The sequence below is a fragment of the Bos javanicus genome, chromosome X, assembly GCF_032452875.1.
Source record: "Bos javanicus breed banteng chromosome X, ARS-OSU_banteng_1.0, whole genome shotgun sequence".
NCBI lineage: Eukaryota > Metazoa > Chordata > Mammalia > Artiodactyla > Bovidae > Bos > Bos javanicus.
Window position 1 is genome coordinate 39,450,102 of NC_083897.1, and position 22,801 is coordinate 39,472,902.

Below are 22,801 nucleotides of genomic sequence, written 5' to 3' on the forward strand. Positions count from 1 at the left end.
TTTGCCTGTCTCTGTGTGTCTCTGTATGTGACTCTCCGTGTACTTTTGTCTCTCTCTCAGTGTGTGTCTTGCTCTCAGTGTTTGTGTGTCTCCCTCAGTGTGTGAGTGTGTGGCTCGCTCTCCTTGTTCAAGTTTCTCTCCCTCAGTGCATGTGTGTATATCGCTTTCAGAGTGTGTGTCTCTTCCTGGATGAGGGTGTCTCCCTCAGTGTGTGTGTGCCTCTAGTCTGCCTGTCTCTGTGTGTCTCTGTGTGTGTCTCTCAATATGTGTCTCTCTGTGTGTTTTTTTCTCTCTCTCAGTGTGTGTGTCTCTCTCAGTCTGTGTGTTTCTCTCATTGTGAGTGTGTCTGGGTCTTAGAGTGTGTGTGTGTGCCTCTCTCTCTGTATGTGTATGTCTCTCAGTGTGTGTGTGTGTCTCAGTGTGTGTGTCCCTCTCAGTTTGCATGTCTCTGTGTGTCTCTGTGTGTGTCTCTCTGTGTGATTTTGTCTTTCTCTCAGTGTGTGTGTCTCTCAGTGTGTTTTTTTCTCTCTCTCAGTGTGTGAGTCTCTCTCAGTCTGTGTGTCTCTGTCATTGTGAATGTGTCTGATTCTTAGCATGCGTGTGTGTGTGTCTCTCTCTGTATTTGTATGTCTCTCAGTGTGTGGGTCTCTCAGTGTGTGTGTCTCTGAGTGTGTGTGTCAGTCTCAGTTTGCATGTCTCTGTGTGTCTCTGTGTGTGTCTCTCAGTGTGTTATTATCTCTCTCTCAATGTGTGAGTCTCGCAGTGTGTGTTTTCTCTGTATGTTGTGTGTTCACGCTTTCACAGTGTGTGTCTTTCTCAAGTGAGTCTCTTTCTCAGTGTGTGTGTGTGTTTGTCTGTCTCTCTCAGTGTGCATGGCAAACTCTCAGCGTGTGTGTGTCCCTTTCAGTGTGTGTGTCTCTGTGTGTTTTTCTCTCTATGACTCTCACAGTATCTCTGTTTTTGTGTCTTCCAGTGTGTATCTCTCTCCATGTGTGTGTTTCTGTCTCATTGTGTGTCTGCCTCAGTGTAGTGTGTCTTGTTCGTAGTGTCTGTGTGTTGCTCAATGTGTGTGTCTCTCCCGCTAAGTTGTGTGTCTGTCTCTCTCTCAGTGTTTGTATGTCTCTATCAGTGTGTGAATGTGTGTCTTGCTCTCCTTGTTTAAGTTTCTCTCCCTTAGTGTGTGTGTGTGTGTGTGTGTGTCTAGCTCTCAGGAGTGTGTGTCTCTTCCTGGATGAGGGTGTCTCCCTCAGTGTGTGTGTGCCTCTAGTCTGCCTGTCTCTGTGTGTCTCTGTGTGTGTCTCTCAGTGTGTTTTTGTCTCTCCCTCAGTATGTGTGTCTCTCAGTGTGTGTGTTTCTCTGTATGTTGTGTGTTCACTCTTTCACAGTGTGTGTCTTTCCCATGTGTGTGTCTTTCTCATGTGTGTGTCTTTCTCAGTGTGTGTGTGTGTTAGTCTGTCTCTCTCAGTGTGCTTGGCTAACTCTCAGCGTGTGTGTGTCCCTTTCAGTGTGTGTGTCTCTGTGTGTTTTTCTCTCTATGACTCTCACTGTGTCTCTGTTTGTGTGTCTCCCAGTGTTTCTCTCGACATGTGTGTGTTTCTATCTCATTGTGTGTCTGATTCAGTGTAGTGTGTCTCTTTCATAGTGTCTGTGTGTTGCTCAATGTGTGTCTCTCCCTCTAAGTTGTGTGTGTGTGTCTCTCTCTTAGTGTTTGTGTGTCTCTCTCAGTGTGTAAGTGTGTGTCTCGCTCTCCTTGTTTAAGTTTCTCTCCCTCAGTGTGTATGTCTCTAGCTCTCAGGAGTGTTTGTCTCTTCATAGATGAGGGTGTCTCTCTCAGTGTGTGTGTCCCTCTCAGTTTGAATGTCTCTGTGTGTGTCTCTCAGTGTGTTTTAGTCTCTCTTTCAGTGTGTGTGTCTCTCAGTGTGTGTGTGTGTGTCTCTGTATGTGTATGTCTCTCAGTGTGTATGTCTCTCAGTGTGTGTCTCTCAGTGTGTGTGTCTCTGAGTTTGTGTGTCGGTCTCAGGTTGCATGTCTCTGTGTGTCTCTGCATGTCTCTAACTCTCAGGATTGTGTGTCTCTTCCTGGATGAGGGTGTCTCTCTCAATATATGTATCCCTCTAGTCTGCCTGTCTCTGTGTGTATCTCTCAGTATGTGTGTCTCTCAGTGTGTTTTTGTTTCTCAGTACGTGTGACTGTCTCAGTGTGTGTGTCTCTCTCATTGTGAGTGTGTCTGGTTCTTGGCACATGTGTGTGTGTCTCTGTCTATGTGTATGTCTCTCAGTGTGTGTGTCTCTCAGTATGTGTGTCCCTCTCAGGTTGCATGTATCTGTGTGTCTCTGTGTGTGTCTCTCAGTGTGTTTTTGTCTCTCTCTCAGTGTGTGTGTCTCTCTCAGAATGTGTGTCTCTCACAGTGGGTTTCTCTCAGTGTGAATGTCTCTATCTCACAGTGGTGTGTGTCTCTCAGACTGTGTGGGTCTCTGTAGGTTATGTGTTCACTCTATCACAGTGTGTGTCTCTCTCAGTGTGATTGTGTCTAGTTCTCAGTGTGTGTGTGTGTGTCCATGTTTTTGTGTATCTCTCTCAGCAAGGGTATGTCTCTCAGGGTGTGTATCTCTCAGTTGTGTGTCTCTATGTATCTGTCTGTGTGTCTCTCAGTGTTTTGTGACTCTCTCTCAGTGGGTATGTCTCTCTCAGTGTGTGTGTGTCTCTGTATGTTTATGTTTCTCAGAGTGTGTGTCTCTCAATGTGTGTGTCGCTCTTAATTTGCATGTCTCTGTGTGTGTCTCAGTGTGTTTTTGTTTCTCTCTCAGTGTGTTTGTTTCTCAGGGTGTGTGTTTCTCTGTATGATGTATGTCCAGTCTTTCTCAGTGTACGTCTTTCAAAATTGTGTGTCTTTCTCAGTGTGTCTTTCTCATGTGTGTGTCTTTCTCAGTGTGTGTGTGTGGGTGTGTTAGTCTGTCTCTCTCAGTGTGCATGGCTAATTCTCAGTGTGTGCCTGTCCCTTTCAGTGTGTGTGTCTCTGTGTGTGTGTTTCTCTCTGTGACTCTCACAGTGTCTCTGTTTGTGTGTCTCCCAGTGTGTCTCTCTCTCCATGTGTGTGTTTCTGTCTCATTGTGTGTCTGCCTCTGTGTTGTGGGTCTCTTCTTAGTGTCTGTCTGCTGCTCAATGTGTGTGTCTCTCCATCTAAGTTGTGTGTGTGTCTCTCTCAGTGTGTGAGTGTGTGTCTCGCTCTCCTTGTTTAAGTTTCACTCCCTTAGTGTGTGTGTGTGTGTGTGTGTGTGTGTGTCTAGCTCTGAGGAGTGTGTGTCTCTTCCTGGATGAGGGTGTCTCTCTCAGTGTGTGTGTCCCTCTCAGTTTGCATGTCTCTCTGTGTCTGTGTGTCTGTCTCTGTGTGTGTGTATCTCACTCTCAGGAGCATTGTCTCTTCCTGGATGAGGGTGTCTCCCTCTGTGTGTGTGTCTAGATCTCAGGAGTGTGTGTCTCTTCCTGGATGAGGGTGTCTCTCTCAGTGTGTGTGTCCCTCTCAGTTTGCATGTCTCTCTGTGTGTCCTGTGTGTGTCTCTCAGTGTGATTTTGTCTCTCTCTCAGTCTGTGTGTCTCGCAGTGTGTATATTTCTCTGTATGCTGTGTGTTCACTCTTTCACAGTGTGAGTCTTTCTCATGTGTGTGTCTTTCTCAGTGTGTGTGTGTATGTTTGTCTGTCTCTGTCAGGGTGCATGGCTAACTCTCAATGTGTGTGTGTCCCTTTCAGTGTGTGTGTCTCTGTTTGTGTGTCTCCCAGTGTGGCTCTCTCTCCATGTGTTTGTTTCTGTCTCATTGTGTGTCTACCTCAGTGTTGTGGATCTCTTCTTAGTCTGTGTGTTGCTCAGTGTGTGTGTCACTCCCTCTAAGTTGTGTGTGTGTGTCTCTCTCTTAGTGTTTGTGTGTCTCTCTCAGTGTGTGAGTGTGTGTCTCTCTCTCCTTGTTTAAGTTTGTCTCCCTCAGTTTGTTTGTGTATATCTCACTCTCTGGAGTGTGTGTTTCTTCTTGGATAAGGATGTCTCTCTCAGTGTTTGTGTCCCTCTCAGTTTGCATGTTGCTATGTGTCTCTGTCTGTGTCTCTCTGTGTACTTTTGTCTCTCTCTCAGTGTTTGTGTGTCTCTCTCAGTATGTGAGTGTGTGTGTCGCTCTCCTTGTTTAAGTTTCACTCCCTCAGTGTGTGTGTGTGTGTCTAGATCTCAGGAGTGTGTGTCTCTTCCTGGATGAGGGTGTCTCTCTCAGTGTGTGCGTCCCTCTCAGTTTGCATGTCTCTCTGTGTGTGTGTGTCTGTCTCTGTGTGTGTGTGTGTATATATATATATATATACATATATATACATATATATATATATATATATATATATATATATATCTCACTCTCAGGAGCATGGTCTCTTCCTGGATGAGGGTGTCTCCCTCTGTGTGTGAGTGCCTCTAGTCTGCCTGTCTCTGTGCATCTCTGTGTGTGTCTCTCAATATGTGTGTTTCTCAGTGTGTTTTTTTCTCTCTCTCAGTCTGTGAGTCTCTCTCAGTCTGTGTGTCTCTCTCATTGTGAGTGTTTCTGGTTCTTAGCGTGTGTGTGTGTCTCTCTCTGTATGTGTATGTCTCTCTGTGTGTATGTCTCTCAGTGTGTGTGTCTCTGTGTGTGTCAATCTCAGTTTGCATGTCTCTGTGTGTCCTGTGTGTGTCTCTCAGTGTGTTATTGTCTCTCTCTCAGTGTGTGTGTCTCACAGTGTGTGTGTTTCTCTGTATGTTGTGTGTTCACTCTTTCACAGTGTGTGTCTTTCCATGTGTGTGTCTTTCTCAGTGTGAGTATGTGTTTGTCTGTCTCTCTCAGTGTGCATGGCTAACTCTTAGCATGTGTGTGTCCCTTTCAGTGTGTGTGTTTCTCTCTGTGACTCTCACAGTGTCTGTGTTTGTGTGTCTCCCAGTGTGTCTCTCTCTCCATGTGTGTGTTTCTGTCTCATTGTATGACTGCCTCAGTGTAGTGGGTCTCTTTCGTAGTGTCTGTGTGTTGCTCAATGTGTGTGTCTCTCCCTCTTAAGTTGTGTGTGTGTCTCTCTCTCACTGTTTGTGTGTGTCTCTCAGTATGTGAGTATGTGTCTAGCTCTCCTTGTTTAAGTTTCTCCCCCTCAGTGTGTGTGTGTGTTTGTGTGTCTAGCTCTCAGGAGTGTGTGTCTCTTCCTGGATGAGGGTGTCTCTCTGAGTGTGTGTGTCCCTCTAGTCTGCCTGTCTCTGTGTGTGTCTCTCATTATGGGTGTCTCTCCATGTGTTTTTGTGTATCAGTAGGTGTGTCTGTTTCAGTGTGGGTGTCTCTCTCATTGTGAGTGTGTCTGGTCTTGGCGTGTGTGTGTGTCTTTTTCTGTATGTGTATGTCTCTCAGTGTGTGTGCCTCTCAGTGTGTGTGTTCCACTCAGTTTGCATATCTCTGTGTGTCTCTCCATGTACTTTTGTCTCTCTCAGTGTGTGTCTCTCTCTCAGTGTTTGTGTGTCTCTCTCAGTGTGTGAGAGTGTGTCTCACTCTCCCAGTTTGTTTCTCTCCTTCAGTGTGTGTATATATATCTCGCTCTCAGGGGTGTGTGTCTCTTCCTGGAGGAGGGTGTCTCTCTCAGTGTGCGTGTCCCTCTAGTCTGCCTGTCTCTGTGTGTCTCAGTTTGTATCTCTCAGTATGTGTGGCTATCAGTGTGTTTTTTGTCTCTCTCTCAATGTGAGTGTCTCTCTCAATCTGTGTGTCTCTCTCATTGTGAGTGTGTATGGTCTTGGCATGTGTGTGTGTGTCTCTCTCTGTATGTGTATGTCTCTCTTGTGTGTCTCTCAGTATGTGTGTCCTTCTCAGTTTGCATGTCTCTGTGTGTCTCTGTGTGTGTCTCTCAGTGTGTTTTATCTCTGTCTCTGTGTCTCTCTCAGGGTGTGTGTCTCTCACAGTGTGTTTCTCCATCCCAGTGTGGATGTCTCTCTCTCTCTCTCAGTGTGTGTGTCTCTCAGACTGTGTGGATCTCTGTATGTTGTGTGTTCACTCTTTCACAGTGTGTGACTTTCTCATGTGTGTGTCTTTCTCAGTGTGTGTGTGTGTTTGTCTGTCTCTCACAGTGTGCGTGGCTAACTCTCAGTGTGTGTGTGTCCTTTTCAGTACGTGTCTCTCTGTGTGTGTTTTTCACTGTGACTCTCACAGTGTCTCTGTTTGTGTGTCTCCCAGTGTGTCTCTCATTCCATGTGTGTGTTTCTGTCTCATTGTTTGTCTGCCTCAGTGTAGTGGGTTTCTTTCGTAGTGTCTGTGTGTGTTGCTCAATGTGTGTGTCTTTCCCTCTAAGTTGTGTGTGTGTCTCTCTCTCAGTGTTTTTGTGTCTCTCTCAGGGTGTGAGTGTGTGTCTCACTCTCCTTGTTTAAGTTTCTCTCCCTCAGTGTGTGTGTGTGTGTGTGTCTAGCTCTCAGGAGTGTGTGTCTCTTCCTGGATGAGGCTGTCTCTCTGAGTGTGTGTGTCCCTCTAGTCAGCCTGTCTCTGTGTGTGTCACTCATTATGGGTGTCTCTCAGTGTGTTTTTGTGTCTAGTATGTGTGTCTGTCTCAGTGTGTGTGTCTCTCTGAGTGTGTCTGGCCTTGGCGTGTGTGTGTGTGTCTCTGTATGTATAGGTCTCTCAGTGTGTGTGCCCCTCCTAGTTTTCATGCCTCCGTGTGTCTCTGTGTGTCTCTCTGTGTACTTTTGTCTATCTCAGTGTGTGTCCCTCTCTGTGTTTGTGTGTCTCTCCCAGTGTGTGAGTGTGTGTCTCGCTCTCCCAGTTTGTTTCTCTCCCTCAGTGTGTGTGTGTATATCTCACTCTCAGGCATGTGTGTCTCTTCCTGGATGAGGCTGTCTCTCTGAGTGTGTGTGTCCCTCTAGTCTGCCTGTCTCTGTGTGTGTCTCTCAGTATGTGTGTCTCTCAGTGTATTTTTGTGTCCCAGTATGTGTGTCTGTCTCAGTATGTGTGTCTCTCTCATTGTGAGTGTGTGTCTCTATGTGTATGTCTCTCAGTGTGTGTGTCTCTCAGTGTGTGTGAGTGTGTGTCTCACTCTCCTTGTTTAAGATTCTCTGCCTCAGTGTGTGTGTGTGTGTGTGTATATATATATATATATATATATATATATATGTATATATCTCGCTCTCAGGAGTGTGTGTCTCTTCCTTGAGGAGGGTGTCTCTCTCAGTGTGCATGTCCCTTTAGTCTGCCTGTCTCTGTGTGTCTCAGTGTGTGTCTCTCAGTATGTGTGGCTATCAGTGTGTTTTTGTCTCTCTCTCAGTGTGTGTGTCTCTCTCAATCTGTGTGTCTCTCTCATTGTGAGTGTGTCTGGTTCTTAGCCAGTGTGTGTGTGTGTGTCTCTCTGTATGTGTATGTCCCTCAGTGTGTGTGTCTCTCAGTGCGTCTCTCAGTGTGTGTGTCCTTCTCAGTTTGCATGTCTCTGTGTGTCTCTGTGTGTGTCTCTCAGTGTGTTTTTGTCTCTGTCTCCATGTGTGTGTCTCTCTCAGGGTGTGTGTCTCTCACAGTGTGTTTCTCCTTCCCAGCGTGGATGTCTCTCTCTGTCTCAGTGTGTGTGTCTCTCCGACTGTGTGGGTCTCTGTATGCTATGTGTTCACTCTTTCACAGTGTGTGACTTGCTCATGTATGTGTCTTTCTCAGTGTGTGTGTGTTTGTCTGTCGCTCACAGTGTGTGTGGCTAATTCTCAGTGTGTGTGTGTCCTTTTCAGTATGTGTCTCTCTGTGTGTGTTTTTCACTGTGACTCTCACAGTGTCTCTGTTTGTGTGTCTCCCAGTGTGTCTCTCATTCCATGTGTGTGTTTCTGTCTCATTGTGTGTCTGCCTCAGTGTAGTGGGTCCCTTTCTTAGTGTCTGTGTGTTGCTCACTGTGTGTGTATTTCCCTCTAAGTTGTGTGTGTGTCTCTCTCTCAGTGTTTGTGTGTCTCTCTCAGTGTGTGAGTGTGTGACTCGCTCTCCTTGTTTAAGTTTCTCTCCCTCAGTGTGTGTGTGTGTGTGTGTGTGTGTCTAGCTCTCAGGAGTGTGTGTCTCTTCCTGGATGAGGCTGTCTCTCTGAGTGTGTGTGTCCCTCTAGTCTGCCTGTATCTGTGTGTGTCTCTCAGTATGTGTGTCTGTCTCAGTGTGTGTGTCTCTCTCATTGTGAGTGTGTCTGGTCTTGGCGTGTGTGTGTGTGTCTCTCTCTGTATGTATAGGTCTCTCAGTGTGTGTGCCTCTCAGTGTGTTTGTCCCTCTCAGTTTGCATGCCTCTGTATGTCTCTGTGTGTCCCTCCGTGTACTTTTGTCTCTCTGTGTGTGTCTCTCGCTCAGTGTTCGTGTGTCTCTCAGTGTGTGAGTGTGTGTATTGCTCTCCCAGTTTGTTTCTCTCCCTCAGTGTGTGTGTATATCTTGGTCTCAGGAGTGTGTATATCTTCCTGGAGGAGGGTGTCTCTCTCAGTGTATATGTCCCTCTAGTCTGCCTGTCTCTCTGTGTCTCTGTGTGTGTCTCTCATAATGTGTGTCTCTGTGTGATTTTGTTTCTCTCTCAGTGTGTGTGTCTCTCTCAGTCACTGTGTCTTTCTCATTGTGAGTGTGTCTCGTTCTTAGCCTTTGTGTGTGTGTGTGTGTCTGTATGTATATGTCTCTCAGTGTGTGTGTCTCTCAGTTAGTGTCTCACTCAATATGTGTGTCCATGTCAGTTTGCATGTCTCTGTGTGTTTCTGTGTGTGTCTCTCAGTGTGTTTTTGTCTCTGTCTCAGTGTGTGTGTCTCTCTCAGGGTGTGTGTCTCTCACAGTGTGTTTCTCCTTCCCGGTGTGGATGTCTCTCGCTCTCTCAGTGTGTGTGTCTCTCAGACTGTGTGGGTCTCTGTATGTTGTGTGTTAACTCTTTCACAGTGTGTGACTTTCTCATGTGTGTGTCTTTCTTAGTGTGTGTGTGTGTTTGTCTGTCTCTCACAGTGTGTGTGGCTAACTCTCAGTGTGTGTGTATCCTTTTCAGTGTGTGTCCCTCTATGTGTGTGTTTCTCTGTGTGACTCTCACAGTGTCTCTGTTTGTGTGTCTCCAAGTGTGTCTGTCCATGTGTGTGTTTCTGTCTCATTGTGTGTCTGCCTCAGTGTAGTGGGTCTCTTTCATAGTGTCTGTGTATGTTGCTCAATGTGTGTGTCTCTTCCTCTAAGTTGTGTGTGTGTCTCTCTCTCAGTGTTTTTGTGTCTCTCTCTCTGTGTGAGGTTGTGTCTCACTCTCCGTGTTTAAGTTTCTCTCCCTTATTGTGTGTGTGTGTGTGTGTGTCTAGCTCTCAGGAGTATGTGTCTCTTCCTGGATGAGAGTGTCTCTCTGAGTGTGTGTGTCCCTCTAGTCTGCCTGTTTCTGTGTGTGTCTCTCAGTATGTGTGTCTCTCAGTGTGTTTTTGTGCCTCAGTATGTGTGTCTGTCTCAGTGCGTGTGTCTCTCTCATTGTGAGTGTGTCTGGTTCTTGGTGTGTGTGTGTGTCTCTCTCTGTATGTGTATGTCTCTCAGTGAGTCTGTCTCTCAGTGTGTGTGTCCCTCTCAGTTTGCATGTCTCTATGTGTCTCTGTGTGTGTCTCTCAGTGTGTATTTGTCTCTCTCTCAGTGTGTCTCTCAGTGTGTGTGTTTCTCTGTATGTTGTGTGTTCACTCTTTCACAATGTGTGTCTTTCTCATGTGTGTGTTTCTTTCTCAGTGTGTGTGTGTGTGTGTCTGTCTCTCTCAGTGTGCATGGCTAAATCTCAGTGTGTGTGTGTCCCTTTCAGTGTGTGTGTCTCTGTGTGTGTGTTTCTGTCTGTGACTCACAGTGTCTCTGTTTGTGTGTCTCCCAGTGTATCTCTATCTCCATGTGTGTGTTTCTGTCTCATTGTGTGTCTGAATCAGTGTTTTGGGTCTCTTCTTAGTGTCTGTATGTTTCTCAATGTGTGTGTCTCTCCCTGTAAGTTGTGTGTGTCTCTCCTTCTAAGTTGTGTGTCTCTCTCAGTGTGTGAGCGTGTGTCTCGCTCTCCCAGTTTGTTTCTCTCCCTCAGTGTGTGTGTGTATATATCTCTCTCTCTGAGGAGTGTGTGTCTCTTCCTGGAGGAGAGTGTGTCTCTCAGTGTGCATGTCCCTCTAGTCTGCCTGTCTCTGTGTGTCTGTGTGTGTGTCTCTCAGTATGTGTGGCTATCAGTGTGTTTTTGTCTCTCTCTCAGTGTGTGTGTCTCTCTCAGTGTATGTGTCTCTCTCATTGTGAGTGTATCTATTTCATAGCCTGTATGTGTGTGTCTCTCTGTATGTATATGTCTCTGAGTGTGTGTGTCTCTCAGTGTGTGTTTCCCTCTCAGTTTGCATGTCTCTGTGTGTCTCTCTGTGTGTCTAACAGTGTGTTTTTGTCTTTCTCTCAGTGTGTGTGTTTCTCTGTATGTTGTGTGTTCAGTCTTTCTCAGTATGTGTCTTTGAATGTATGTGTCTTTATCATGTGTGTGTCTTTCTTAGTGTGTGTGTGTGTTTGTCTGTTTCTCTCAGTGTGCATGGCTAACTCTCAGTTTGTGTGTGTCGCTTTCAGTGTGTGCTTGTCTGTGTGTGTTGTTCTCACTGTGACTCTCAAAGTGTTTCTGTTTGTGTGTCTCCCAGTGTGTCTCTCACTCCATGTGTGTGTTTCTGTCTCATTGTGTGTCTGCCTCAGTGTTGTGGGTCTCTTCTTAGTGTCTGTGTGTTGCTCAATGTGTGTGTCTCTCCTTCTAAGTTGTGTCTGTCTCTCTCTCTCTCAGTGCTTGTGTGTCTCTCTCAGTGTATAAGTGTGTGTCTCACTCTCCTTGTTTAAGTTTCTCTCCCTCAGTGTGTGTGTGTGTATATCTCACTCTCAGGATTGTGTGTCTCTTCCTGGATGACGATGTCTCTCTCAGTGTGTGTGTCCCTCTCAGTTTGCATGTCTCTGTGTGTCTCTGTCTGTGTCTCTCCATGTACTTTTGTCTCTCTCTTGGTGTGTGTCTCTCTCTCAGTGTTTGTGTGTCTCTCTCAGTGTGTGAGTGTGTGTCTCTCTCTCCTTGTTTAAGTTTCTCTGCCTCAGTGTGTGTGTATAGCTCACTCTCAGGAGTGTGTGTCTCTTCCTGGATGAGGGTGTCTCCCTAACTGTGTGTGTGCCTCTAGTGTGCCTGTCTCTGTGTATCTCTGTGTGTGTCTCTCAATATGTATGTCTCTCAGTGTGTTTTTGGGTCTCAGTATGTGTGTCTGTCTCAGTGTGTGTGTCTCTTTCATTGTGAGTGTGTCTGGTTCTTGGTGTGTGTGTGTGTGTCTCCGTATGTGTATGTCTCTCAGTGTGTGTGTCTCTCAGTGTGTGTGTGTCCCCCTCAGTTTGCATGTCTCTGTGTGTCTCTGTGTGTGTCTCTCAGTGTGTTTTTGCGTCTAAGTGTGTGTGTGTCTCTCAGTGTGTGAGTCTCTCAGAGCGTGTGAGTATCTGTAGGTTGTGTGTTCACTCTTTCACAGTGTGTGTCTCTCTCAGTGTGATTGTGTCTGATTCTCAGTGTGTGTGTATGTGTCCATGTTTTTGTGTATCTCTCTGCAAGGGTATGTCTCTCAGTGTGTGTGTGTCTCTCAGTGTGTGTGTGTCTCTCTCTGTATGTGTATGTCTCTCAGTGTGTCTGTCTCTCAGTGTGTGTGCTGCTCTCAGTTTGCATGTCTCTGTGTGTGTCTCAGTGTGTTTTTGTCTCTCTCTCAGTGTGTGTGTTTCTCAGTGTGTGTGTTTCTCTGTATGTTGTGTGTTCAGTCTTTGTCAGTGTTTGTCTTTCTCACGTGTGTCTTTCTCAGTGTGTGTCTTTCTCATGTGTGTGTCTTTCTCAGTGTGTGTGTGTGTGTTTGTTTGTCTGTCTCTCTCAGTGTGCATGCCTAACTCTCAGTGTGTGTGTGTCCTTTTCAGTATGTGTGTCTCTGAGTGTGTGTCCCTGTGTGACTCTCACAGTGTCTCTGTTTGTGTGTCTCCCAGGGTGTCTCATTCTCCATGTGTGTGTTTCTGTCTCATTGTGTGTCTGCCTCAGTGTAGTGGCTCTCTTTCATAGTGTCTGTATGTGTTGCTTAATATGTGTGTCTCTCCCTATAAGTTGCATGTGTCTCTCTCTCAGTGTTTGTATGTCTCTCTCAGTGTGTGAGTGTGTGTCTCGCTCTCCTTGTTTAAGTTTCTCTCTCAGTGTGTGAGTGTGTGTCTCGCGCTCCTTGTTTAAGTTTCTCTCCCTCAGTGTGTGTGTGTGTGTGTGTGTGTGTCTAGCTCTCAGGAGTGTGTGTTGTTTCCTGGATGAGGGTGTCTCTGTCAGTGTGTGTGTCCCTCTAGTCAGCCTGTCTCTGTGTGTGTCTCTCAGTATGTGTGTCTCTCAGTGTGTTTCGTGTGTCTCTCAGTGTGTGTGTCTCTCTCATTGTGAGTGTGTCTGGTTCTTGGCGTGTGTGTGTGTCTCTCTCTGTATGTGTATGCCTCTCATTGTACTTAAGGCCCAGCCCCATATGCAAGGTCCCCAGTCTGAGATCCGGACGTCAGGAAGTCAGGCCCCCTAACCAGGTCTCCAGTCTGAGATCTGGATATGAGGAAGTGAAACCCCGCACATTGGGCTCATCCTACCCCAGGGCCGCCAAGGACCGGCAGCAGCTACAAGCTTCTCTGAGGTCTCCTCTGATTGGGGTCCAGAGCCCGCTCAGTCCTCCCTCAGGGTCCTCAACTTGAAACTCTGGAGGAGCCGGGCTTCTTCCCTCTGCTCACCTGAGGCCACGCCCCCTTTCCCAGGTCCCCAGTTTCTCTGAGACCTGGATGTCAGGAAATGCAACATGTGCTCATCCACCCTCTGTGCTCCCTGAGCCTTGATGTGAGGGTCCCGCCTCTGGTCAACACAAAGGGCATCCCCAGATCTTCAGGGCTCAAGATGTGGTCCCTGAGGGATGATGAAAGGTAACCCCACTGATCCCTGCCCCTGCTGTCAGCCCTGGGCCACCTTGGTGGTGGGATGAGCACTTGGCAGCCTGTTCTGACTTGTGCATCTGCGTCTCAGAGACATTAGGCAACTGTTAGAAGGGGCAGGGCCTCAGATGGGCAGGCGGGAAGATCTTAGTTATTTTGAGGGTCAAGGTGAGGACACTGAGGGAGGACTCAGGGGATGCTGGACCCCAGAGCATAGTGGGCTCTGGGAGGGCATAGGGCAGATGAACATATGCTGTATTTCCTCACATCCAGGGCTCAGAGACCCCACACCAGTGCTCTTGCCTGGAAAATCCCATGGACAGAGGAGCCTGGTAGGCTGCAGCCCACGGGTAAGTAAGAGTGGGACACGACTGAGCAACTTCACTTTCACTTTCCACTTTCATGCATTGGACAAGGAAATGGCAACCCACTCCAGTGTTCTTACCTTGGGGAATCCCAGGGACGGGGGAGCCTGGTGGGCTTCTGTTTATGGGGTCACACAGAGTTGGACATGACTGAAGCAACTTAGCAGCAGCAGCAGGGCTCAGAGAGACTGGGGACCTGGTATAGGGGGCTGCCTTCCTAACATACAGGGTTCAGAATGGGTTCCTGGTATAGGGAGCAGACTTCCTGACATTTGGGTCTCAGAGAGACCAGGGCTGGGGGCTTAGTGTGGGAGGAGAGAGAATCAGAACTCCTACCCAGATACAAAGTGAGGTCCCTGAGGAGGACTGAAGGGATCCCAGGTTCGCACCCCTGTCATTGGCCCTGGGAGCCCCTGGGGTGAGAAGAGCACACTAGGCATGTCCTGACTTCCTGACATCGTGGTATCTGAGAGACTGGGGACGTGATGCGAGGAGAAGAGACTCGGGTGTGGAGAGGACAGAGCCCAGGTGAGTCAGCTCTTGCCATCACCTTTAGCATCAGTCCTTCCAATGCATATTTGGGGTTGATTTCCTGTAGAATGGACTGGCTGATCTCCTTGCTGTCCAAGGGACTCTCAAGAGCCTTCCCCAGCACCACAGTGGTCCTATTTTATACATAGTCGTGTGTATCTGTTACTCTCAAACTCCTAATTTATCCCTTCCCCTGCTTTTCCTCTTTGGTAACCATAAATTTGTTCTCTGAGTCTGTTTCTGCTTTGTAAATAATTTCATTTGTATCATCTTTTTAGATTCCACATATAAGTGATACCATAGAATATTTGTCTTTCTCTTTCTGACTTCCTTCTCTTAATATGATAATCTAGGTCCATCTGTGTTGCCACAGATGGTATTACTTCATTATTTTTCATGGCTGAGCTGTATTCCTGTGCGTGTGTGTGCATGTGTGTGTGTAAACCTTACATCTTCTTTATCCAATCATCCGTTGATGGACATTTGGGTTTCTTCCATATCTTGTCTCCTGTAAATAGTGCTGCAATGAACATTGGGTGCATGTATCTTTTCCTATTAGAGTTTCTGTCTTTTCCAGATACATATTTAGGAGTGGGATTGCTGGATCATCTGGTAGTTCTGTTTGTAGTTGTTTAAGGATCCTCCATACTGTTCTCCCTATTGACTGTACTCATTTACATTTCACCAACAATGTACAAGGGTTCCCTTTTCTCTGCACCCTCTCCAGCATTTATTCTTCACAGGTTTTATTGATGATGGCCATTCTGACCAGTGTAAGGCGAAATACTTCAGTGGAGTGTTGATTTGTATTAATCTAATAATTAGGACCATATGTTGAGCTTCTTTTCATGTGCCTGTTGGACATCTATGTCATCTTTGAAGAAAGAGTCTTCTTTGGAGAAGGGGTTTTGTGTCAGGGTCACACAGGCTGGGTGGCTCAAACTACAAACCGCATTGGTTCAGGAGGCCAGCAACTGAGGTCAAGGTGTCGACTGACGTTGGTTCTCATGATGGATGTGGAGAGTCTGTCCCATATCTGCCCCCTCACTTCTGGGGCTTTGCTGGCCATGGTGGGCATGTCTGGGCTTGGAGAGCTCTGCCTTCCTCCTCGCCCGGAGTTCTCCTCTGTGTTTGTCTGTCTCTAAATGTGTCCTTTGTATGGAGACAGCCATCCTGTTAGAGGAGGTTCCATCCTAATGAGCTCACTTGACCATCGTCAGCTCTAAGAAGACCTTTCCTTTGTCTGTAAGGTCCAGCGAGGTACAGGGGATTGAGACTCCAGCACCTGACTGAGGGGACGCAATGTGACTCCTCACACCCTACAAAGGCTCTGAGGTAGGAACACACTGGAATGTTCTAAGGATGGAAGGATGGCCTTCATAGCTACTGGGGTGAATCCAGTGCTGAAGAAAGCAGGCCACTAGGGTAGGAGCCAAATCAGGTGGGGCCTTGTGGGCCTGTGAGAACTGTGGCTCTGCTGTGTTTGGGGAAAGAAAGGCCCGGAAGGCCCTGAGCTGGGTGCCTCTGGGACTTTGTCCCCGTCCTCACAGACACATGGAAACGGAGGCTCCCTGCAAGGTGCTGAGATGCTGCTGAGGTTCAGGACCGCAGCTCTGCTCCTCTGCCTCCACCCTCCTCCAGTAAACAAGGAACCCCAACCAAGTACAAGGAAAGAAGTGAGAATGGAGGTGCACGTGGTTATGTCCCCTACAGTCATGGGCTATCTCTCTATCCCTCGGCTCCTCCTCAGCGGTTGAACGAGGTGACAGTAACCTAGTGGGTTTTTTGAGGTTTGAATTCTGTGATCCTTGTGTGGTGCCATCCCAGGCCTGGCAAGGACACGTCCGTCCCAGTTGTTTCTGCTCTCTGTTCTTTCTCTAGGCTCTGGGCAGGGGCCAGTGCATCTGCTGACAGTGGAGGCCATGGTGTGGGAAGGGCTGGGAGGAAGGTGGCTCCCAAAGGTGAAGACACCTGGGGAAGACACCTGGCAGGGCGTCTGAGGTCCAGGGCAGCCCCAGGGTCAAGGCCAGATTGGTTAGCACAGATCTGTGCTCAGCATCCCTGGGCTAAGATGGAGGATCTGCAGAGCATGGGCAGTGATGGGGCCAGGGAGCTGAGGGTTGGGGTGGGGCCCAGGGCTGGGGGAAACCAAGCCCAGGACTGTGCCTGTCTGTGCTGGGAGAGGACCAGAGCCCAGCCACTGGGCTGTGAAGCCAGGGGACCCACCCTCTCTCCTGAGTGTTCCCAGGGTTTCGACTCCCCTGTCTTCAAACTCACCTCATGCCTCTCTCCTGCTGTCCTGCCCTCCTTCCTGACCTCCCCACAGACTGCATGTGATGGGCGGGTCCTCTGACTCGCCAACCCCTGTCTACAGACAGTGTGGAGATGGATGGAAGGAGCCAGCCCTCTGTGACCCTCCCCTCTGTGTCAGCAAGCTTGGAGGATGCTCGGACACGTGGGGCTGATGTCCGGCCCAGGGCTGTGAGCTCGGAGGCCGCTGTGTCAGGCTCCTGGCCTTTGTGGATCTGTGTTTCCACAGCCACGTGAGGCCCTAGGAGCCCTTGGAAATGAAGTTTGGCTGTCTGTCCTTCTGAAAGCCTTATCCAGGTTTCTTCTTAAATGGTGTCAGGAACCTGGAAACGTGGTGGCGGCCCAGCTGTGCAGACCTGGCACTGTACCCTGGCCATCCACATTGGGCACTGGACTGGGAGGATGTGGCCTGATGGGAGCTGCTGGAGCAGAGAGCTCCAGTGGATGAGCCCCGCCCAGATCCAGGTCTGCATGTGGCACTTGTCTCTGTGCATGTACATATGTGCATGTGTGTGCCTGGCAGAGAATGTGAGAGGCACCACAGCAGCACCCAACCTGGGTTCCCCATCCCCACTGCCTGCAGCAGAGCCAGAGCAGATCCCCTGACTCCCTAGGGGTGAGGCCCCACAGCAACACCTGTGTGCTGGTGAATCACTTGGGGACCTGATGTCCACAGGCTCCCTGCTTGGGCCCTCCTGCTCTGCCCCTGCAGCCTGTAGTGGGCAGACTGAGAGCTGCCTGTGGCCTGGTGCGTTCCTGGAGCACCAGGCCTCTCCCTTTCATTTTGCTCCCTCCCTCGCTTGGCCTCGCCCTGAATTCCCTTTGCCGAGGTGAGCCCGCTGAAATGCTCAGACAGAGGATCCAGTTCACCCAGGTTCCCTTCCGTAATGCGGTCTTAGTCTCTAGCAGGTGTGACTTGGAATCACCTTGTTCTCCTTCTGTGTCCTGTCTTTGCACGCAGGTCTCGTGGACATTGGGGTCACTTTGCTGTGCCCAGAAAACCTAGGTCCAGACAAGGTGGAGGAGCTGGAGAATCAAGCCCTGCTGCCTTGCATGCAACAGAAGTACTGACTGCACTCACCAACCCCTACTGGCTGGTGCAGCCTGCCCCAGGGAGGGCCGGGAAGGACATCTTCCAGGTGGACATCTTCGAGCACCTGATCCCCTTTGGGCAGAAGGCCTGTCCAGACTAGGCTCTCAAGTGGAAGGTGACTGAGACACCAGCACATGGTGACACTGCCCAGTCACCGCCGTGCCCTGGACATGCTCTCCTGGTTCAGTCTGAATTGGCCCTGCCTGGTGGTGGGCTGCCCACTTGGTGCAGGGCCGGGCCCTAGACTCCCATTGTGTGTTGCTGCTCTGGACTCAGCGAGAGTCTCTGGGACTTTGACCTTCACAAAAAAGTGGCATTGCCACTTGTTTCAGCCCTGCTGGGTCTGGGTGGTTGTGAATGTGTTGTTAAGAAACCGATTAGTGCTTTTCCCTCTATGTTCTGGTCCAAACTCCCCAATGTTGGAACAGTGTCCCGTGGGTGATGGGGGAGGGCCAGGGGCTGGACTGAGCATCAGCAGCCTGCAAGGCCTCCGGCACGTGGACAGGCCCACAGGCCCAGAAGCAGGCCGTGGTTTGTCCTTGCAGGTGACCCTTGCCCTGCTGAAAAGTGTCCCTTGGCTCACAAAGTGTGTGTGTTGGACATGGCGCCTGGCTATTCCACATCCAAAGACAGCCTCTTAAATACAGCTGTGAGCTCAGAACGACAAGGGCTAGTGTTCATCTTGTGGAAACCTTGTACTTGTCTTTGGATTTGGGGTCATGTGTTTGCAAGGCCTTTGGCTGGTGAGGTCACCTTACTTTCCAGTAGGCCTCTTGGGGAGGCCCCTGGATTGGGAGCTGGAGACTCTCAGCTACTGATCAGAAACTTATGGCATCATCGGGGGACCCAGGAGCAGCCCCTTCTGCTTCAGGGTGCATGACTCATGGAAGGTGACATGACTCAAGGTCAGGAGCCCGGCCGGGCTGTCTGCTGAGTGGCAGGCAAGGCACAGGGACCAGTCCGTCCTGGGTTCGCTTCAGCGCTCAGCTTGTGGGTCAGACCCTTGGCCGAGCGTATGAAATGCTGCTGCTTCAGATGAGAATGGACCATGAGGACTGATCTGAAGCTTTCCTGGGGCGTGGGCTTCCAGCCTCATGTGGCTCATCCAGTGCCGTGTGTGAATAGCATGGACAGATAGAAAGAACACAGACTCAAAGTTCTTGTTCAATTCTTTATTTACTCCAGTGAAGTTTTGCTTTACTTTATTAGAGCCAGAAATAGATTTTTGATTACAAGAGAGTGCTTTTGAGTGTCCCTGGGGACCTGGCAGCTCAGGGACTGGGGTTGTCCTTGAACTGCTCACAGAGGGCACGCTTGTAATCTGAGGACTCCTGCTCCTCTTCCACCTCAGGAGCCTCGTTTGGGGGCACAACTGAAACGGCCGCCTTCACGATGGAATAATAGGTGCCGTACATAATCATCACCAAACCATAACCTGGGTACTCTGGGGGGCTCTCGGACAGTTCCCCAGTGGTGTCCCTTCCATCAGTAGCTGGGGGTACAGATATGGCATTGCTGGACGTACCCTCTCCACTGGGGCTTCTCTGTTCTCTGGGAAGATGGTTTGCCCGGCCTGCATGGCTACACTGCCCATAAACCAGAGGCCACAGAACACAAAAGAGTGCTGGCCGTGGGTTCCGTGAGCAGTTGGGGCTCCCTTCTGGGCCTTCTTGTCAGCCTCTTGGGTGGACTCGTTGTGATGGAATCGAGGAGAGTGTCTGGTCGTCAACGCTCACTTCTTTCTCTTTGGAGTCGTTGTGCCAGCGGCGGGCTGAGCAGTTGTTATGGGGTTGCCTTTTGTCCAGATGTTCTGCAGGAAGAGAGGCTTGTCTCTCTGAAAGTTGGAGCTGTGATAGGTCTGAAAGGACATGGATTACTTTAGCCATTGTGGAGAAGAATAGCCATTCCTTGATGCCCTCCTCCCCACCACAGTCCTGGCCTTCCCTAAGGAGGGAGATAAGGTCTCTTCATTCCTGGCAGGTTATGAGCCCCTAGCGAGTGTGCTCCCTAGAGCTCCCCTGGGGTCGGTCTCGCTTGAGGAGTTACTGGCGGTCCCTGACATCAAGTGGCCTCTCAGGATCTGGAGTCACCCATGTGGATCCTGTCTAAGGGGATTTGTGGAACACGAAAGGCCCTGCTTTCTTCTCTTTCCTTAACCACCCTCTCATGAGAAAACAGTTCTCCTGGGAAATGAAAGCTGTCCCGCACTCGGCTCGTCTAGTCTAGTCTCCCTGGAAGGGCTTTCTTCTTTACCATCATCCTCTTTTTCCCCTCAGAGCTACCCAAAGGATGGATTTTACTGAACTCATACAGTTCCAGTTCACAGATGAAACTCTGGATGCTGTCTGTCTCAAAGATCCTGCCCACACCTCTGCCCTGGAGGACCTCTGTCTGGAAGAGATCTGCCTTGATGACCACTGTGTCTCCCTTGTTGTTCCAGTGCACAGAGGTGAAGGCCACATCCTCCACGATTATCCAGAGCTTCCTGGGGAAGGACAGCCTGAGGACGGGGTTGTTCTCTTTCTTGTTGGCTGTTTCTGGGTTTGGGCCCTGTGGAGGGGCGGGTTGTCTTGGGAGCCCAAATCTAGGCTCTCAGGGTGGTCACCCTGCTTTGCCAAAACCTCCTCTGAATACACATTTGCATTGGGGAAGAATGGGGGTGTGTGTCTCCTGTTGCGGGCTCCCCGTCAGTTGATGGGGCCAGCGGGACTGTGTGCCTTGTTGGAACTCCGACTAGCCATGGAGCCAGTCTAGCTCAGGGGTATTCTGTACCCAAGCAGTGAACGCTCAGGGCAGAAGGGCCTCAGACCAGGGTTGGGGGGCCCCATAAATACTCTCTGGAGATTCTTGAATCTGGCAGCCAATTAAGTGGTCAGCTCCCTTAATTGTTTCATGATGTCACCGAGGTGATGTGGAGAGGCAGCCCTGCACCCAGTGTAGGGGAGGGGGGATGTGGACAGGGATGGGGTTCCCAGCTTGTTTCTTGTCTGAAAGTACAGAAAAACATGTTTCAGGTTGCCTGCAAAAGCTCTCATCTGCTGCCAGGCACCTTGTTTCAGGGGGCCAGGCCCTGGATGGGTTGACAAACGTGCCCCTGGCTCCACCTCCCTCCCTACCAATGGGCAGGCCTGTGGCTGGCTTCTGCTAAAGGGCCAGGCCCTGGTGAGCCCTGGTTCAGCTTCCACCAAGAGAGACCCCAGGGGTCAGATGGGCTCCTGGCGACTGTCCCTCCCAGAAGACCGGGTCCGTAGTGGGCTGGATGGCCTAGCCTGAGTTGTTGGTCACACCCCACCCCCAACCCCCATCCCTGTCTCCTTGCCCCTCTTCTGGCTTTGGTCTCTTCCAACTGGTGCTGCTGGTAGGTAGGTCCTGCTCAGATGGCCCCAAAGTCAGAGTCCTGTTGTCCTGTCCCCAGCAACCCCCAGGTCGAGCCCTCCCCAGAATAGGGCTGTGCTTGAGCAACAGTGAGAGTGACCTCACGTTCCACTTGACTGTTCCCCAAGCACCTGAGACACAGACTCCTCATGACGCCATGTAAGAGGGCACAGCCAGGTGCTCTGCTGAACTCGCAGCCTCCTGAGTTCTGCCCATCCCCAGACGTCATTCCCACTGAACACTACAGGTTGTTGCCTTCAGTTTCCATTTCTTCCTATAAAGACCGCTCTCATGGCTCACCTTGGGAACACCTGGGTGTGTGCTTTCCCTGCCCCCTTCCCAGAGTCCCAGACTCTGGGATTTAGACTCCCTGGAGGCTGACTCGAAATCCCTGTTTCCTTTCATAACTGGGGTGGTTTGGCTTCTGCTATCCCCAGTCCTGGCCTCCCACATCCAACTTGGGTGTCCCATGGGTACATGCCCTTTGAAGGACTTGATTGGGGGCTCAAGGTACAGCCTGTTCTGTTGAAAACAAGCATTTCACCGGTCCTCTCTGAGGCCCCCTCTGATCTTCTCCACCCCTGCCCCTGCCCCCCCCCCCACCACCACTGTGGACCTGTTCTCCCTTACCCAGATGGCTGGTACATTGAATGATTTTGTTGGCTCACAGGTTAGGTGCTTTTCAAGGGGTCTCCTTTATACACACTCACTCCCAGGGGCAGTTCTTGAGTTGTTGAGCTAGATGTGACCAAAGGATGCCCCCGTCTACCTGTACTTGAAAATGGATGAGAGTCTGGGTGTGGAACTGGATGAAACCCAAGTGAGAGTCACCTGTCTTCACAGCACATGGACGATAGGGCAGTGGGTTTGGAGATGTGTGTTCTCTGACCTTTGTGGGCCACTCTTCTTCAAAATCACCATGTAGGGGACAGACCAGCACCTTGGAAAGGCCCACGTGTGAGGACCCTAGGGCACTGTCCCCCTAAGGACAGTGTCTCCCTAGTTCTGCCACTCAGCAGGGTCATTTGCCCTGTGTGAGGGCCACAGCCTGGTGTCTGAAAAGGGAGAGCTAAGAGGGTATGGAAGAGGCTCTCCCAGGGCATTTCGGCCTGAGGACTGGTGGCCAGAATGGAGCTTGCAGGCCTTGACTTGGGCTTGCTCCCTTGCCTTTGTGCTCCTAAACAGGTTGACAAGGCATTCCTTCAGGTCGGTTCATCTGACTGGAACATGACCCTGGAGGCTGTGATTGTCGGTGGAGACCTCTGGTCGTTCCTCTGAAGGGGACCGGAGACTGGTATCTGTGGGCAGCCTGGCTAGGTGGCCTTTCCTTCCCCCACCCACCCTGACTCGGGGCCACTCCTAGACCCCTGGGTCCTGAGGGAGCTGCGTTTTCTGGTCCCCACCCTCCAGGCACCACCTGGGGCCTGGCAGTGGGTTCACATGTCACCGAGGAGTCTTCGTCAGCTGGTGCTCGGAACACATGTATTGTGCACACACAAGCTCTCATGACATCACAGGCCTGCCCTTCTCAGCCTAGCTCTCCTGCCCCTGCACTTGGCGTCCCCGCCCCGGTGTCCGCAGTGCAGAGGCCCTCCAGCTGCTGCCCTCCCTCACTGAAGCTGGAGAGACCTGGAGCCTCGGGGGTCTGCCTGTGTTACCTTCCCTCCCATATCGGAGGAGGCTCCTATAGGAGCCTTATCCCAGTGGGTACTGGGACCATACAGTCAGGCCCTCCTCCCTCCTGCTCAGTGAGAAGCTGGTCAGCCTGGAAGGTTCAGTTGGGCAGGAGGCCCCATGGCAGCAGCAAGGACAGGGCACTGCCCTCACTTGGGAGGTACTGGGACTGGACAGAGACACCGGCCCCTGGCAGAGTCAGTTCTCAGCAAAGCACAGAGCAGCCCACAGTGCTTCTGATTCGCCTTGTCCCCTTCCTTCTGCCGGCCTGCTTTTTGTCACCCCAGAGACATCGTGTAGCACTAAGAGGAAGACGTGAGATGTCGGAAGGATGGGCCACAGCCTGGGCTGGGCGGGGAGGGCCGGGGCTCCAGAGGAATTGAGACCAGGGCTCTAAGCCCACGCTGGCCCTCACTAGCAGGTGGTTTTGGGAAGATGCCCAAGCCCCATGGCCTCAGTTCTTCGTCTGGGAGGCGAGCGGGTGTGAGGAGCCCTGTGTGTTGGGTTGCAGGATGGGCCCGAGGGACAGTACAGA